The sequence below is a fragment of the Pipistrellus hanaki genome (assembly GCF_964339955.1).
Source record: "Pipistrellus hanaki genome assembly, chromosome: 4".
Classification (NCBI taxonomy): Eukaryota; Metazoa; Chordata; class Mammalia; order Chiroptera; family Vespertilionidae; genus Pipistrellus; species Pipistrellus hanaki.
This window is the reverse complement of record NC_140506.1, coordinates 59,184,983-59,203,113: the sequence shown is the minus strand read 5'-3', so window position 1 is coordinate 59,203,113 and position 18,131 is coordinate 59,184,983. Positions and strand designations below refer to the sequence as shown.

The following is an 18,131-nucleotide window of genomic DNA, read 5'->3' as shown; positions in this document are numbered from 1 at the left end:
TAAAATGATGTCACAAATAGTACAAACTGGTTTCATCTTGCTTACTGATTTTGTCTCTCATTGGTGTTTTAAGCCACTTGGTGCTGCTCCTTTTAAATATAGTATTTTGGCCATTTTCCTGTAGCATTAATCACTTTATTTTAGTTCCTGGGAACCCAGGTGTGCTTATCTCGGTGGCAATCTGGCATGAAGGGTGCCAGTGATTACCTGTGTTGATCGTATCTTTTGAACCACATATAACACAATAAAATTGCTCATCTGTTTTCTCTCCCACATGATTTAACTGAAGCGATTCATTTAGTGTCACTGTTTTTATTGGATGTTGAAACCATTCCAATTTCAGTGGCAGTGCTACAACTTGGCATGATTTTAGGTTTTGTTTTTTTTTCATAGAATAAAAATGATTACTTGGCTGAGATAAAGGTTTACTTTGGCCAGACTATTTCATTGTCCATTGTTCATTCTAGAGAATCTGTCACTCACCATTACAATCACAAAGGGCTCAGAAAGGCTTATTTTGCTTTCTTGTTATTTCTTCCAAGACTACTGCAAGTTCATGGGGGAACATAAATGAAAGGGCATTAGTAAATGACTGTTTAAATCAGTTACATTTTTATGGTTGTTTGGAAAGATTTCATGTTTTCCAGATGATTCATTTAAGTTTGCTATCTACAAGAAAAACATTTTTGCTTCTAATTGAAGCAGAATTTAATCTATTACCTTGTGTATTTATTTAGTTATCATTTAATGGATGCATATCTGTCAGTTTTAAATATTTTTAAAATTACTATGTGAGACTCCTCGCTTGGTATTTATAGTGTTTTTATTGATTTATCTGACTTAATATTTAGAGTTCTTTGATAAAATTTTTTGCCTTAAATTACAAGATTACAGTCCAGAGAGTCTGTTAAATGTTATCTAGTTTCACTCTTTAAATAGTATAAATGAGAGAATGGAGAGTTAAATAATAATTCTCAGTTCACAGAATTATTTGGTGACGTGGCTGAGAGCAGACTGGAACTCTCCAGAAAGGAGCAAAGAAACAAAGAAATATACATTAGGAGAAAAGAGATAAGAAAATTAGAGGGCCGGTACAGGAAGTCTCCCCTTTAAATAATAAACATTCTAGAAAGAACAAACAGAAAACGGAGAGGAAGAAATCATCAACAAATGGTCAAAGATATTTCCCTTCCAAACGAAGGATGGAGGGTTTCTCGATAGAAAGGGCCTACTACCAGTGAGTCTCACCAGCTTTAAAAGGCAAAAGATGACTCACATTAAAACACACATCATTGTGAAATTTTACAACACTAGGAACAAAGAAAAAGTTCTTCAAACTTTCAGAGAGAAAAACAAAACAGGACAAATATAAAAGATTTAGAATCAAAGTGGCTTTTGATTTCTTACAATGACAGATATTTAAATGAACAATATCTTCAAAATTCTGAAGAAAAATTATTTCCAACCAGAATTCCTTACCAAATTATTAATGAAGTGTAAGGATAAAACTAAGTATTTTCATGCATGCAAAGACTCAGAAAATTTATTTCCATGCCTAGTTTTTTTTATGTTTTTTTTTTTTTTTACACTCAGGTTTTCTTTGTTTGTTTGTTAATCCTCACCTAAGGATACTTTTCCATTGATTTTTAGAGAGAGTGGAAGGAAGGAGAAGAGACACAGAGGGAGAAACATCAGGGTACGTGCCCTTGACTGGAACTGAACCCAGGACCTTCAGTCCATGGGCCAACTCTCTATCCACTGAGCCAAACCAGTTAAGGCCCCATGCCTAATTTCTTAGAAATCTACTGGATCTAAAAAAAAAAAAAAAAAAAAAAGGAAAGAAAAAGAAAAAGAAAGAAAGGAAGGAAGGAAGGGTTAACCTAGAAAGAGAAAAACTTGGAACCATGAAACAAAGAGTGAAACAGGTTAGAAGTGAAGCATAATGGTCATTGGAACCAGTCTAGACTAGAATAAGCAGGTCAAAAAAGTCCCAGGAGAAAATTTTCATACTAAATTTGATGGGATATTTATGCACCTTAAATTATTGAGAGAAGGTTAGATAATTGGCTAAGAACTTAAGGTTAGATAATTGGCTAAGAATTTTTTTTATATAGAAAGCTAAACAAATGAAAATACAAAAATTGGAAAAACTAAAAATTGGTCCCAGGAAAAACTAAAAATTGGTCTAGAAAAGAAGAGCAGTCATTTCCCACTTGTGAATATATGGTTTACATCATCATAATTCACATGGTCATAATGTAAAGAAAAAATATTGATTTCCATATCAAGTAACATAATTAGATGTCAAGACATAGCTTCTATCTGAAAATAATTTAAAAAATTGAAATAACTATATTTTTAAGTTGTATTTTAAGACACTGAATTTCCAGCAAAATAGTAAAGATTTGTGAGTGTAAAATCTAAATGAATGAAGAAATCAGGAGCAGCACACTACTTTTACCTTCAGATTATTGTCTAAACCTGCTAAAATTGAACTTTGGATCATCTGATTGTGTGGGCCCTGAGAACAGGAAACATATTCCATGGACTGCACAAGTGTGAATCTAATCTAATTCAAAAGCTAGACTATTAGAGGATTCTACCCTCTATGTAAGGTTGAATCAGAAGTATATTACCCCATCTACTACCCATAGAGTATTCTAAGGCAAATTGTTTTGGAGATGAGTAAAGTAGTACTAAAAGAATATCAACACATAATTTTCCAGGGATTATAGATGACTCAGTATCTATCATTACTAAGTATGTAAGGACAGTAAATACCATAAGCAAGAATTAACATAGCCCTAACCGGTTTGGCTCAGTGGATAGAGTGTCTGCCTGCGGACTGAAAAGTCCCAGGTTTGATTCCGGTCAAGGACATGTACCTTGGTTGCAGGCACATCCCTAGTAGGAGGTGTGTAGGAGGCAGCTGATTGATGTTTCTCTCTCATTGATGTTTCCAACTCTCTATCCCTCTCCCTTCCTCTCTGTAAAAAAAATCAATAATATATATATATATATATATATATATATATATATATATATATATTTAAAGAATTAATATAAAAAGTAAACCCATGAAGATTTTATTTATTGGACTTAACAGACTCAGAATATAAAGTAATTAAATTTACTGTGTTCAGAAAGAAAATCCTAGCTAAAAAATAAAATTAAAAAGTAGATGTGAAAAACAACCAAATCAATATCTACGAATGAGAATTGTTATCTACATCTATCTATCTATCTATCTATCTATCTATCTATCTATCTATCTATCTATCTATCTATCTATATCTAAAAGCCCAAGCGACCAAATGGCCAGTTTACCAGTCGCTATGACACCCACTGACCACCAGGGACCAGTTGCTCAATGCAGGAGCTGCCCCCTGGTGGTCAGTGCACTCCCACAGCGAGAGTGCCGCTCAGCTGACCAAGGACACCAAACACCGGGCTCATGGCTAGCAAGTGAAGTTGTGGTGGCACGAGCCTCTCTCACCTCCAAGCAGCACTCCTGAGCAGCAGCTGTGGCAGGTGCAGCAGGGCTGGGCTGAGCCAGAGTGGCTCCCAGCCCGGGCTCCTCCCCAGCCTCCTGCCATTTCTCGCACTATACATCCCTTGGGGGATGTTGGACTGCCGGTTTCGACCATATTCCTGCAGTCCCACATCCCCTGAGAGGTCCCAGATTGTAGGCTGAGGGACCCCATTGGTGCACGAATCCATACAAAGGGCCTATAGTACAATAATTGAAATAAGAACAATTAAAATGAACAACAAATGAGTTAGAAATGAAGAATTAGTGAAATAGTTTTATATGTCCATTATTTCAAGCTTATAAATGGGATTGTTCAAATCTTACTTGTTTTTGGTCTATTTGTTCTGGTATTTAATGAGAAATATGCTGATATCTTTCATATGATTGTGGATTGGTATATTTCTCTTTCTCTCATAGGTGTCAATTTTACTCTATGTATTTTGATGTTTTTTATTGTTATATACAAATTTAAAGTTGTTATATCTTTCTGGTGACTTTAATCCTTTACCATTTTTAAATAGGCCTATTTTTAATAATGCTTTTGTGATATAATAAAAAATATATATTGTTTTTGCTCCCTGTTCCTGTGCTTGACATAATGGACATATAAAAGGCTTTGTATAAAACCTATAGTGAAGTGTTTGAACACTCTCAATGGGTTTTTTGCAAACTGTTTTCAGCAGAGGATATAATACCTGAATGAAATCCCTACTAATTGTGTAATGAATATTTATGACTTCAATGTAATAAAACCTATTATTTTAAGACAAAAATTAAATTAAAAGATATATGAAATTGATGACTTCCTGGCAAGAATGCTAAAGTAAAAACAGAGAAGGCACAAATAATTGTTAAAGAAAATGAGTAGCCAAAACCGGTTTGGCTCAGTGGATAGAGCGTAGGCCTGTGGACTGAAAGGTCCTGGGTTCGATTCTGGTCAAGGGCATGTACCTTGGTTGTGGGCACAGTAGGGGGTGTGCAAGAGGCAGCTGATCGATGACTCTCTATAATCGATGTTTCTAACTCTCTATCCTTCTCCCTTCCTCTCTGTAAAAAGTCAATAAAATATATTTTTAAAAAAAAGAAAAAGAAAAGAAAATGAGTAAAGATTATCAGAAAGCAAGGATTGATTGCTGAGTGGGGAAATTCTATTGTCATGCAGGCAATCCAATCAATTATGGAGTCCAGAAAGGCTCTCCAGGTTGAGGTTTGGGAGTAAAGATCACAAACTGTCTCAGCCCCATATTAATGCAGAGTACCTAGACACTGTTGATAAGCAATATCTATGTTTGTTGGCTGGGTATACACTGGGCTAGATGAAGGTCCTATGTGTGTAGATATGGCATGTATCAGGAGAAAGGCATCCAGCCAGGGGCCTCTCGTTTGCACAAGTAGCAAATGAGTCAAGCCAGCCTGCACAGTTGTTGGCAGAGTAGGTGGCCAAGTCAAGGTTTGTTAAAACCAATATCAGGAGTGAAAAGGAGACATCCCTACAGATGCTGCAAACATAAATAAAAAGAAAATACGAGCGTTTTCCATCAATGTATTTTTAAATTTAGAAGAAATAAGGACATTTTCAGAAAAATAGAACTTACTAAAACTGATTCAGCCCTAACCGGTTAAGCTCAGTGGACACAGCATTGGCCTGTGGACCGAAGGGTCCCGGGTTCGATTCTGGTCAATAGCACATACCTTGATTGCAGTGTCCTCCCCTGCCCAGGTCCTCATCGGGGCTTATGCAGGAGGCAACCAATCATTGTGTTTTTCTCACGTTCATGTTTCTCTCTGTCTTTCCTTCTCCCACTCTCTCTGAAAATCAATGGAAAAATATTCTCAGGTGAGCATATTTTAAAATGAGGATTAAAAAATAATAATAATTAAAAAATAAATTAAAAACTGATTCATTAAGGAATATAAAGTCTGAATAGTTCTGTAACTAAGAATTAAATTAAAAGATTTATTTTTAAAATCTTTCTACAAAGAACAGTCAGGTTCAGACAGCTTCACTGGCAAGTCTATCTAATAGTCAAAAAGAACAAATAATTCCAGTTTTATATAGACTCACATATAACCTTAATACCAAAACATGAAAAGGACAATATAAGAAAGAAAACTTAGAGGCCAGCTTTACTTTTGACTAGAGATGCTGAAATTTTATATAATTGTACAATCCTAAATCCATAAATATCACATATTTTGAGCATGTTGGGTTTGTCTTTTGAATGCAAGCTTGTTTTAACATTAAGAAATCAAAATAATCCACCACATTTAAAAAAGTAAATGAAACATACCAACTTTCTAGGAATAAAGGATAATATAGTTCTACTTTTTGCTAAAAAGCTGGGCTTAGAACCATTTTGTATTCTTGTTTGTATTTTTCCTACTTGGCATTTTCCATTTTAATTAGGCTCATTTTCAGCCAAAAATGTGATGAGCCCTATGGGCATGCCACCCAAAGAATGTGTGTGGTGCTTCTCATCACAGCACACAGGCCCAGACCAGTGTTATCCCCATCCAATCTGGCTTTATGGAACGCAAAAACTAGGGACTACCCAGGACTTGCTGAATACATGGCCCATTAGTATGCCTTGTAGGGGAAAGATAAATTGATTGAAAATTCAGTCTCTGCCTTTCTAACCAAGAGAGACAGATTTTTTATTTATTTTTTCATCTTAAACTCTTATGGACCATGGACATTACCCCCCGTAACTCCAAACCATCCCCAGGTTCAGGTTAAACTCAATTAACCTATCCTTGCTCTACTGCCTCCTCTTTATAACACTTTCCCTAAACTTTCCTTTGAATTCTTTAGCCCCGAGTCAAACCACTTGCTTATCGCCTTTATATATCCAGTTTAGACAAGCCAAGAGAATAGCCGCCAAATATTGTTTTTAATTACTTTTTTGAGTAAAAAAATGCTTGCCTCAGCTGTGCTTTTCTAACTGTATTATTAACTGTCAAAGGACACTTTGCCATTTATATTAAATTTGGTGAACAGAACAATAGAATGTCGAGCTGGGGAAGAATTTGAAAGGCTAGTTATTCCAGCCGTCCTTTCGGTTTTCTCTAAACCATCTTGCAGTGGGCGTTCTCAAGCCCATGCTTAAACACATCAAGGACTGGTGAATTTATTTGTTATGAAGGGCTATTAAGCAACATCCACTAATGATGATGATGTTGATAAGCACACTTCAGTAAGAAAAATGCATTTGCCTTTCATCTTTTCTTCTTGTCACATAGCAACAGTAGTTGCATTTCAAAATACATCTTCCACTCTATTCTCGATGTTTCATTAAATTCAGTACATTGACCCTAGATTGGATACATGTGACATATATTCAGAATAGGACACTAATGAGCTCACTTTCTGAAATAGCTGCCAAAGGCCAACAAAATGACTTGTATCACTTGGAAGGTAATATTATTTACCTCCCCTTAATAGGATGCATGCTTTGAATTGCTTTTGCTTTTGGGGTTTCCCTCCCCACCTCCTCACCCCTCCGGAGAAATCCTTTCCCACCCAATTTTCCTGGTGACCACAGTTACAGGTTTTAAGACCATTGATCTAGATTTGCCATGTAATTTATGCTGGAAGAAGCTAGTGGTTCTCGTGGGAGTTAGGCTCCTGAATTTTGTACCAAGCACTGAAAATGACTAAAGACTCATATGCTGATTCTGTTTTGAACTAAATGAATTACTGCTGCTTCTGTTGATGTCAGTATTATCTAGAAATAGTAAATGCGCTATGACAGGGAAAGCCGACACCTGGCAGCCAATTTGTTCAAATTCTCCCATGCAATTTTTTATTGGTGTGGTAGTTCTAAATTCACTAGCTGCTTCTGGTGTTTTGGAAGTAGCATTTTCTGTCATGCCACTGAGGGTAATAAATTTGGCAATTTATCTAAACAATCCACACAAATGAAAGATTAATGATCACTACATAGAGACAATATTATAAGATACTATTAATCCAAGTCTCAGGATCCCCTAAGCTCTCTGCATTACCGTCTGCCTGTGATATGATGAGACACCCCAGCATTCACATGAAGGATGGGAAAAAAAAGAACTAGATGGAGAAAACAGGGGGGTGGCTAGGGTGGCCAGAGCACAGGCCTGATGAAGATTTTATACCTGCTCAGCTCTGGAGCCCCTCCAGCTGTTACTGCTGGGCTGTGCAGCACGGTGCTGGCCACAAGTTTAGGGAAGGCCACTTGTCCTCTGGAGATAAGAGTTGGCCAAGTCGAATAGGGAAGCAAAGTCTATCAAACCCAATAACCAAAGACTTTGACTTACTGGTGGAATATTCCATATTGAGAGAGACATGACTTTGGTCTTGACCTAATAGGCTGTTTTCATCTCCTTTACATTAACACCATTATTAATTACAAACTATTGATGAAATTATAGTGACTGGTTAAGTGCCAAAAGTTTGTTTTTTTAAGAATTAGCCCTTTTACCAGGTAACTCTCAGAAGTTGGGAGAGAGTGTACATTTCCCTCAGATATTTGTTCCCTATTAAGTTGTCCAAAATGAACTTCAAATAACTACAAGTGATAGTTACTAACATGTGTTGGTGAGTTTATCATATGCCAGACATTGTCTAATGTATTATACGAATTTTAATCTTATTTAATTCTCACAACATCTTTATGAAGTACATGTTCTTGTCCCCATTTTAAAGATGAGAAAACTAAAGTTCAGATTAAGATAACTTGCTTGAGGTCACATAGCTGGTCATGCTGACTCTTGATTTGACCCCAAGCGATCTGAGTGATTGCAAAACCCCAGCTCTTAACCACCATTCTGTGCAAATGAGCAATGTCTACAAAATGAAGCTGAAAGAGAGAAAATGTCCTCCTATAAAAATGGGGGGCGCGGGGGGAATGATTTAGTCATTCATAGGTTATAGGTAGGACTAAGTAAGATGTGTAGGCTGCTTAGAACAGTGCCTGCTCCCTGGTGCCTTTGAAAAGATGTTGGGTATCATGTTTAAGGTGAAGTATAGGTTTTCTATATGCTTTGGCTTGCCTTATTTTCATAGGGAGCCTGCCCCCACGGGAAGGTGGCATAGTGCCTTTGGTGTATAAGCACAGTAATTATAAACCTCGAGGCCAAACCTGGGTGGCACTTTGAAGATGGAATTAAAACTAGCAGGTAGCTGCCAAGTACCCAGCACAGCAGTGTTTGGCAGATGTTCTATTCCAGCATCTCTCGGAAAGCAGGATTTTCCCAGCAATGTGTTTTATGAACATGTCAACATGCCACATGTTTCCTATGCTTCTTTTGATAAGCAAAACATTTAGAATCCGTGCTCTGTCACCTTTAAACACTAAATATTTTGACTGGGGGGAAAAAAAAAGGATACACCTTACCACTTACTTCAGAGCATCCAGTGGGATGATAGTGGCAGAAGTGATGGCCTCTGTTGATTCTGTGTGTGCAGAGACCTCGAGTGCTTTGGCCTGTGGTTTTTCAAGGATGCCACGCAGCCAGTTTCCTTATGGGCTTACAAAATAACTGCTCAGTAGTTGTTATGAATAGAATGTGTGTGTCTCCCCTTAAATGTGCATGCTGACTTGCTAGCCCCCACTGTGGTAGTATTTGGAGATGGAGCTATTGGGAGGTAATTAGATGAGGTCACGATGATGGGGCCCTCACGATGGGATTAGTGTCTTAATCAGAAGAGACACCAAAGAGCCTAGTGAGCATGGGGACAATAGAATGGCAATGCTGTCCATTTTGTGGAGAAGAAAGCACAGCCATCTCCCTAAGTCAGTGGGCTTTTTTTCTTTTTTGAGGTTAGCAAGGGAGCGAAGAGAGATTGACAAGAGGTTGAATGGGAGCCTAGAAACATCAGGTTCCATCATGCTTCAAAAGGCAAAAGGAAGTTGATTACCAGACATACATTTTTTATGTTTTTCAGTGAGATCATCCCAATTAAATGACAAATTTTGCCTCAGGAATGTTGGGTTTTATTCGGAAAATATGATATGAAGACAGATTAAAAGAGAATGATGGGAACAGTCTACTGTATTTTTAAAAAATGCACTTCCCTCTTTGGGGTCTCTTTATATGAATGCTAATAGGGTTGACTTGGCTCCAAAGCAGAAGATCTGAGTTCCTCAGCATCACCTTCAGCCAAAGTTGTGAGGGTAATAGTGTGAGGGCCTTTTGATCTTGCTGATTAACATGGAGCTTGGCTAACCTGATTACATGATTCTGCCAGAAACTGTGTTTAGGTCTGTTACTACAGCATATTAAGTTCAAATGAAGCTCCTTGGCTCATCTGTTCCAGAACTGTGGCATTTTATTATTTGAAAATGAGGCTCCCTGTTTGCATAAGGAAAAAGTTCAGGTGTATAATTTATTTTGATTTTAAAAATTAATCTCCGTGTTGCTTTGTCCCAGTTAAGAAGTGAAAACCTACATACAGTACAACCATGGGTAATTCAGAAATCCCTTCAGTTAATGTATATTAAATGCCTGATATGTCACAGACCATGTGCAAGGTACTGAGGATACTGTGGTGAAACATAACAGCCAAGGCCCAACCCTGTGCCTTTTGTCTTACATGTGAGATATACAGCCATCTGTGATTCAGCCCATTGTTCAACTCTGACCTCAGTCAGTCTTCTTGCCACATGTTGTGGGGACCAGAACAGGGAGCGTCAGGCCGCTGGGCAGGTGGCAAAGATCATTCAAAGGAGCAGGGGAGGAAACTCTTCCCCATCCCTACATGGGAGTCTGTACTTGTTCTTCAAGAAATCTCCATCTCTGCTATTAAAAAAAAAAAAAGAAAAAAGAAAAGAAAAAAGAAAAAAGAAAGCAGGGGAGAAAGGACTGGCATTTTGCAGAAGGGAAGCAAGCCCACCCTTGCAATACAGTTGGCAGACTTTAATTCTATATAATAAAGAGGTAATATGCAAATTGACCATCACACTCTCACAAGATGGCTGCCTACGACCAAGCCAGCAGGGGGGTTAGTGAGGGATGACCAAACAGCTGAACAAGCAGGCTGTATGGGATGACCAGGCCAGCAGGGGGGTTAGTGAGGGATGACCAAATGACTGAACAGCAGGCTGTGTGGGGCAACTAGGCTGGCAGGGGGCCCATGAGGGGCAACCAGGCCGGCAGGGGGGGCAGTTGGGGGTGATCAGGCCAGCAGGGGAAGCAGTTAGGGGCAACCAGGCAGGCAGGCAGGCAGGCGAGCAATTAGGAGCCAGCGGTCCAGGATTATGAGAAGGATGTCTGACTGCCAGTTTAGGCCTGATCCCCAGGATTGGGCCCAAACCAGCAGTTGGACATCCCCAGAGGGGTCCCAGATTGGAGAGGGTGCAGGCTGGGCTGAGGGGACCTCCCCCCCTACCCCCCACTCCACCCTCGTGCACAAATTTTGTCCACTGGGCCTTTAATATGTATGTAAGAGGGTTGACTTGTTGACTTTGTATTGTACTTTCCCCATTGTATTATAATTATTAGCATATTTTATTAGGTTGCAATCTGCTATAATATTTAAGATAATACTCACTGCTCTCACAAACAAGCCAAAAATACATGGTGGACCAAACACAAAAGAAATTTCCCTTTCCTAATCCTATAAAGTCAAAACAGGGTGCCTGTGGGTCGCCTATTGGCCACGCACAAGCTAATGCAGCAGATAATTCAGGGGCCCTGACAGCTCCCATCCTGTGGCTTCCCCATCTGTAGTACATGGTGTCCCAGGGTGCCAGGCCCATCTGAACAAGGCCTGAAGGCAAGGGCATGGAGAACCACACACGAGGGGGTGTAACAGCCCTGGACTGATGCTTACTACTTCTATTCGCCTCCTATCGCTCAGAGCTCAGCTGCATGGCTACTCCTAACTGGCAGATACAATCTATCTCCCTGTAGCTTCTTCCAGGTAAGAGGACATCGACACCAGAAAAGTATGATAAGATGCCATATCTTAACTCTCTATCTTTTCACTTGCTTCTTTCTTTCTCAGATGGAAAAAAGAATCACGGTCAGAAGCCTCCTCATATACTAACCCTGTGTCCATCACAGATAGATGTGGCTCGGACCTGCATTCCCTTTTCTTGGCCTCCGGTGCTTTTTTTGCCAAGCATTGCTGCTTGTGGTGGCACATATTCACTGGGTAGCTGTCTCTGAATGCTTTGCCTACAACTGCTTTCGTCTCCGGGCTCCCCATGTGTTCCTTTGAAAGGAAAAGTGCTTAGCATGTAGGCTGGGTGCCACATGTGTTCTGACTTGCTGGCCCATGGAAGTGTTAGGAGGTTCCACATGGTTGCCCACTGGCCACCCACAGGCTACTGAAGGCAGCATCTTTTTATTTCCTCTACTAGGTGCCCTGTCAGCGGTCAGGGAGAGCTGGGAATACGACTCGGGTGCCAGGGACCTCCAGAGCCCGGACCTGCAGAGTCAGCCGGCCTTGCAGAAGCTTCTTGAGTGTAGCGGCAGCAGCTCCGAGCACCAGCAGGCCGCCGCTCTGCACAAACTGCTTGCACAGGCCCCACACGTCGGCGACTCTGTGGGAGGAAGCTACCTAGAACTGGCCAACACAGTGAGTGCTTTCTGGTGTACAGACCACACCTTTAGGCCTGCGTGTGTTCCAGTGCACATGTTTTCATGTTGAACTCCAGGGGACGTATTGGGTGCTGTCTCCCGTATTTACCTAATGAGCATGGTTTAGGCTCCAGCATTGCCCATAACATTACGTGCTCCAAACACTTACGTCAGTGGCTTTACTCGTTACTAAGAGCAGAATGGACCCCTAATGTGTTTTTGGTTGGTAACTTGTACAGATTTAATTACTAGAATATCAATAACAGCTTTTCTACAACTGGAATGTCTGTATTACCAGAAATTACAAATTAATAGGACATAATCCTTTCTGTTCCCTAATTTGGTATTTACTCATTTGAAAAACAAAGAGGACAGTAAGCTTATTGTTTCTGCTTGTACTTTTAAAATATTGTCTGTAAAAGAACTATGATACAACTTAGAGTTTAATTTTGCTCAGGTTAATCTTCCTTTTTACCTTAGGGTGAATCATTACCATGAGGCACTCTGGGTGAAAAGCTATTGTCATCCTTTTGAGTTAGTTCTGAGGAATGAGGGTGGGTGGCTGATGGCCTGCGCTATTTGGGGAGACGTGTGGACAGTTCACAAATTGAGATTGCTATCCAGCCTACCTTGCTTCTTGACACTGAAGTTTGAATGGTGGAAGATCTTGACAATGTCACTTATCTTGTGTATATTTACACTCTGTTTTGACATAGACAGTGGTTTTCCAGACGTTTTGTGCTTGAGAAACATTTTCTGATTCAGACATTTTTGGTGATATGTCTGAAGGAACTAACAATTCTACATATTCCAGCAATAATTAACATACAAGCATTGGACAAATCCCAATTAAAGGACATTCTATAAAATACCTGACCAGTATTCCTTGAAACTGTCAAGGACACCCAAAGCAAGAATAGTCTGAGAAAGAGAAACTGTCACAGCTAAGAGGAGCCTAGGAAGGGGACTTTAGGTACAAACTAAGGAAAGCTGAGTAAACTGTGGACTTTAGTTAATAATGTATCTATATTAGTTCATTAATTGTGACAATTATACCGTAACTAGAATCCCAATGCACACAGATTCATGCTAGAATGGGCTTTCCTTTTCCTAGCTGCTGGCACTGCCTTTCCACTCTGGCCTAGACCCTTTCTGCTCAGGCCCAGGAGCCATCTCTTTAGGCTCTGCCCTGACTTCCCACGCTGCCCAGAGGCCCTGAGAGAACGGGGGTGGGACAGAATGCCTGTGTCCCACCCGCCCCACCACTTGGCACCTGTGTATGCAAATTAACCGCCATTTTGTTGGGTTAATTTGTGTATCACTCTTGATTGGCTGGTGGCATGGTGGAGATACGGTCAATTTACATGTTTGTCTATTATTAGGTAAGATAACATAAGATGCTGCCCTAGCAGGTTTTCTCAGTGGTTAGAATGTCAGCCTTTGGACTGAAGGGTCAAGGGTTTGATTCTGGTCAAGAGCATGTGCAAAAGGCGATCAATTGGTGTGTTTCTCTTACATTGATGTTTCTGTTTTTGTCTCTACCCCTCTCTTCTACACTCTCTAAAAAATCAATGGAAAAAATATCCTCGATGAGGATTAACAACAACAAAAAATTATTATGATGATAATGTAAGATATTAATAGGGGAAACTGGATATGGGGTATATGAGAATTTTCTGTCCTATTTTTGCAACTTTTCTGTAAATCTAAAACTATGATAAAATTTAAAATGTATTAAAAATGCACATACACACAGTCACTACTAGGGTATGACCATGGCTCATACAATCTGTGAAAGCCTCCGTCGTTATTGCACTATTTGTCACTTGGTCACCCTTCAAGGACATTCTTGCTCAGTTTAAGGAGAACCATTATCTATCCTAATCTTGCCTTCCTGCTTGCTCGGGAGACTAGGCAAGCATCAGTAAACATGTCATCTTTCTCGGGCACAGACTTGGATTTAGGCTGTGCTGGTACACATAATTTGCAGCGAGTTGGACTTTATACTATATCAGCTCAGCCTTTGTCAAAACAAACACACCAGAGCAATATGGGTTACATAGCAAGAATCACTTCATCAGATTTATTTTTATCAGAGTTGGCATTGGTCAAAACACATTGATCAAACTTTAGTAGCACCTGCTGTGACAGATTCAGGTTTTGTGGCTCACCAGTTTTCTGCAGGAAGCCTACTGTTGAAAGCAGCAGGAGTTGGCTGTTTCCTACCTGTGTGTGGCTGCTTGGTTCTTGGCCTCGTCAGTAACCTCTTGGATTTCATTTTGTACTCCCATCTCTCCTGGTCAGAGGCCAGCTCATCCCCGGAGTTTCCCACCCCCAAGTTCTCTGTGTGTTGTGGGTGAAGCGTTGGAACTGATGTAGCTGTCCAAGATGGCCTCTGCAGGTGCCAGTGTAAGAAACACTCCCTTAAATGTCGAGCACACAGCTCAGGCAGGAGTGCTCACGAACTGCACACTAACAGCTTGCACACTGTTCTGTATATGCATCTAGAAAAGCTTAAGACAAGCCCATAGCCTATGAGGGTGACTGTTTATTGGAATACATCGAATAAGTTTTTTTAAAGCTACAATTCCACAAACAACGTGTGCACACTCACTTAAGATGATCCCTTGGTGAGAACAAGACCATAAATGCACTGACGTCCTGTGATGGTGATTACATTAATTATCTCACCGAACTGAAAATTTTGAAAAACCTCTAATTCTGTTTAAATTCTCAGATCCTTGATACTGTCTTTGGATTTTGTGGGAGAGTGCATTTTGAGTCACACTTCCTCGCCCTTCCTATATTTTTGTCATTTGTCATGTGATGTTGGAGTCCTCCTGTCAAATGTGGGAAATAGAAAATGATCTTTGTTTTATCCATGGTGCTTAGGATGGTTGGTTTCATAGCAATAGCTGATGCAGGGTCTGCTCACAGAGGTCCATGGAGCTCAGCTTGAGAAATGCCCTGTATAGGTGGCCAAAGAAAGCAAATAACTTCTCTAAACTGCACACTTGGGCAATGTCTTCACTTACATAGTACTCGCATTAAAAATATGTTCCTTCCAAAGCAAATGCTAAGCTAATAAAATTAAGTTTTGTTCTTTTTTTTTTTTTTTAACAGCAAAAGGCATTTTATCAGTGACTAGTTCAGAGACAGAGAGCACATAGTAATTCACACTGGGAAAGTGTAACACAATTTCATTAACTACCCTGTTTCCTCGAAAATAAGACAGTGTCTTATATTAATTTTTTCTCCCAAAGTTGCACTAGGTCTTATTTTCAGGCGATGTCTTATCTTTCCATGCGCTAGGTCTCATTTTCGGAGGATGTCTTATTTTCGGGGAAACACGGTAGTAGCAGGGGGTTGCCTACTGAGAAGTAAAGAAAACACTAATGAATATAGGAGTTGAACTTGGAAAGTCCAGCTGAAGGAGGAGACCAGGTGAGAGTTGGAGCAAGCCTGGTTCACCACATAGGTAAGTGACAGAGAAGCAACAACTTTCAGATCATAAAAAAATGTAACTTCCGCCTCTTGAATTTCACTATGGTCTTGCATGGCCATACAGAACCACACAGGAAATAGAACTCTGGGAAACATAGTTCCAGCTTGGCTAAGTTGAGTTAGTACCAGGCCACCCCAGAGCAGCAATAAAATTGCTGGTACAAACTGAGCCTTATTCAGAAAGCTATCAGCAAAGCAATGTGAGACACTAGGTTAGCGAAGAAGAGATGTATTGGGAAAGATATACTCTGTTCCCTGATAAGTTTCTCTCCCAGGATTTGTATTTCAGGGGAGGGTGCTGGTATCTTACCTAATAATAGACAAACATGTAAATTGACCATACCTCTGCTATGCCCACAGCCAATCAGAGTATGCAAATTAATCCAACAAAGATTGTGGTTAATTTGCATATGTATCTGAGTCCTGAGAATATCCTAGGTACCCAGGTAACTCCCAGCCAGTCATCGAAGGGACAGGCCGCCCCCTGCTCAAGCCTAAAGCCAGATGCCACCTGCCCACGTCCGGGCCCCCAATCAGGGACCCAGGCAGGCAGGGGTGGGCAGCCAGCGCCAGACACTGCCTGCCCAGGGTCTGGGCCTGTTTGGGCCCTGGGCAGGCGGAGGCAGACAGCATCTTCAGGATCACTGTCTGCCCCCGGGCAGCCTGTGGACACCGGTGGAGCAGGCCCAGGTTGAACATTTTAAAAAAATATATATATATTTTATTGATTTTGTACAGAGAGGAAGGGAGAGAGATAGAGAGTTAGAAACATCGATGAGAGAGAGTCATCGATCAGCTGCCTCTTGCACACCCCCTACTGGGGATATGCCCGCAACCAAGGTACATGCCCTTGACCGGAATCGAACCCGGGACCCTTCAGTCCCCAAGCCGACGCTCTATCCATTGAGCCAAACCGGTTTCGGCCCAGGTTGAACATTTTAATGAAAATGGGATGCCTGTGCCCTGTCCCACCGTGCCCCGTCCCTGGCAAGGAGAGGGCAGTGTGCAGTTAGGAGGCACCAGGACTTGGAAGGGACTAGGAGCAACCTGCAGGCGCGCTACCAGGAAGAGGTGCTGAACAATGAGGACACGGAGGGCTGGCTGAGGGAGCCCGCAAAGCTACAGATGAGGTGGCTCTCACCTGCGCTGAGCTCAAAAAGCACATCGACAGCCTGATGGAGGAAATCGCCTTTCTGAAGAAGGTGCACGAAAAGGAGATCGCCTAGCTGCAGGTGCAGATCCAGTACGCTCAGGTCTCCGTGGAGATGGACGTGTTCTCCAACTCCGACCTCTCCCCCACGCTCAAGGACATCTGCACCCAGTACGAGAAGCTGGCTGCCAAGAACATGCAGAATGCCGAAGGATGGTTCAAGAGCAGCTTCTTCGTGCTGACCGAGAGCACTGCCAAGAATCCCTACGCGGTGCACGCCACCGAGGACGAGGTGTCCAAGAGCCACCTTGGAGATCAAAGCATGCAGGGGCATGAACAAAGCACTGGAAAAGCAGCTGCAAGAGCTGGAGGATAAGCAGAACTCAGATGTTACTATGCAGGACACAATCAACAAATTAGAAAATGAGTTGAGAACTACAGAGAGTGAAATGGTACGATATTTAAAAGAATTCCAGGACCTCCTCAATGTGAAGATGGCTTTGGACATTAACATTGCAGCTTACAGGAAACTCTTGCAAGGTGAGTAGACCAGGCTCAGTTTCACCAGTGTGGGAAGCATAGCCAGCGGCTACTCCCAGAGTTCCCAGGTCTTTGGCCAATCTGCCTATGGTTACAGACCAGCTCCTACTTGATGCCCGCTCGCTCCTTCCCTTCTTAATACACCAGCCACGTCCAGGAGGAGCAGATCGAGGTGGAGGAGACCATTGAGGTTGCAAAAGCCGAGGAATCTAAGGATGAACCTCCCTCTGAAGGAGAAACTGAAGAGGAGGAGGGGAAAGAAGAGGAAGGAAAGGAAGAGAAGAAGGTGCCAAGGAAGAATTTGAGGACTCAAAGGAGGAAGAAGGACTTGAAGATGAAGGAGAAGATGCCCAAGAAGCTGAGGATGAGAAGAAAGATGAAGGTGTTGGGGAGGAGCAAGCAACCAAGAAGAAAGATTGAGCCCCCTTTCCTTAATTATTTTAGGAATAATCCTCCTGAAACCAGGTCTACCTGTCACCAACCAAGCAGTTGCATTCCCGATACTATATAAATTAAGAAGTCAATAAAAGTCACATTCTGAGGTGACTCAGGTTGGACATTAAATGTGCTATGACTTTTCTCCTTATGCAGAGTATCTGTTTGCTTGCAGAGTGGCTTCCTGGCTAGCTGCCAGCCTGTGCATGGTCCACACTTAAGAGTTCAGGATCTATGACAATGTGAATAATTCAGATGTTTACAATAAAAACACATGAATACATGAATTCACTAATGTTAATGTTAAACTTCATGGAAAAAGTAGTCCTTTGAATCTTTGGTGGTTAGAAATTAAAGGCCTCAAATCATGTGCAATAAACAGTAAATAAAGTTACACTGAATGACAAA

At 41.1% G+C, this 18,131-nt stretch overlaps 1 pseudogene across 1 annotated transcript in view; it reads left to right on the top strand.

The window, feature by feature from the left end:
• LOC311621028 overlaps window positions 1-17,771 on the top strand; it is a 94,746-nt pseudogene extending 76,975 nt beyond the window's left edge. Inside the window, exons 5-7 of the transcript in view lie at window positions 11,875-12,092; window positions 14,832-14,917; window positions 16,591-17,771. The product of the transcript in view is annotated as an uncharacterized misc_RNA (transcript). The remainder of the gene's footprint in view (window positions 1-11,874; window positions 12,093-14,831; window positions 14,918-16,590) is intronic.
• The last annotated feature ends 360 nt before the right edge of the window (window positions 17,772-18,131 follow it).